Source organism: Gavialis gangeticus, unplaced genomic scaffold, assembly GCF_001723915.1.
Source record: "Gavialis gangeticus isolate Ggan-Ray unplaced genomic scaffold, GavGan_comp1, whole genome shotgun sequence".
Taxonomy (NCBI): domain Eukaryota; kingdom Metazoa; phylum Chordata; order Crocodylia; family Gavialidae; genus Gavialis; species Gavialis gangeticus.
The window spans coordinates 18,694,150-18,695,280 of NW_017729002.1; positions in this window are offsets into that span (position 1 = coordinate 18,694,150).

A 1,131-nucleotide genomic window follows, 5' to 3' on the forward strand; every position below is an offset into this window, starting at 1 on the left:
GCACCTACTGGTCACTTGGTTTTCAGTGTGGGAAGGAGTGTGGGTGGATGATGCGCAGCTCAGGGTAGAAGTTATAGCTGCATTTCTGAAGAAGCAGAGATGCAGCTCTCCAGCAAGGGGGGAAAGAGCAAGGTAGGATGTGAAGGGGGCTGGTGACTGCTAGGGAGCAAAGAGCAGCGTAGGCAGGTGGTTCCAGCCCATTTTAAGTCTGCACGGGTGGATCCTGCTTCTGGCAGTTCCTAGTGGAAAAGTTCTGCCACTCAAGCAGGAGTCTCTAAGCCAGACTGAGTCGGTGCCCATTGGCTGGTTTCTCTTCCTGGGAAGGGTGTTCATGCATTACAGGCTGGGCTCCTGGGTGCTGTTCTGCCTCTGGTGCTGCTGTGCGGCATCGTCTCAGGCCAGTCAATGGGACCTTTGTGTTCTCAGCTTCCCGCTGCCTTGGTGAATTGGTGGGAGGGTGGATCCTGTGAGGGGAGGCGCTGGAGGAGGGGACAGCGTTAACAGCAGGTCATGTTTGCACTTGTTGTGCTGAGTTGATGCTGATTGGCAAACAACAGAGTGAAGGGTTGAAGGGGCATGCTCAAGGACTGCCCGCTTGCAAGTCTGTCATATCCCCTGGCCTGCCTCTCCTCACTATGGCCCACAGCCTGAAGAAGAAGGCGGCTCTCCTGCTGTTCACAGAGCAGCAAATATCACAGGGAGCCCCAGGCTGGTCCTGTTTGGAACGTGGGTATATAGAGGGTGCTAATCACAGGCTGTGCAAGCAGCTTCCTGCTAGTGGAGCTGTCCAGAGACTTCTCCTGTGCAGCTCTTTGTGAAATGCAAGGGCCTGCGTGGAGGGCCCGTCCTGTGTTCTGTGCAAGAGGCAGGGAAGCCTCCCAGTGCTGGGCCTGGCAGGCTGCTGGGGAACATCCCCAGCTGCTGCACCAGTGCCTGACCATGCTACTGGGCCAGGCACTGTTGAGCTGCATGGCTGTGCCCAGCAGTGGTGTAACTGGGGGTGAGGGGTGGGGCCAGGCAGGACAGCAGTGACAGTGGTGGCAGCAGCCTTCAGCATGATGGGAAACTGCACCAAGGGAAGCAGCAGCAGCCAGGGGCTTCTGAGTCTTTGGCGATACTCTTCCCTGCTCA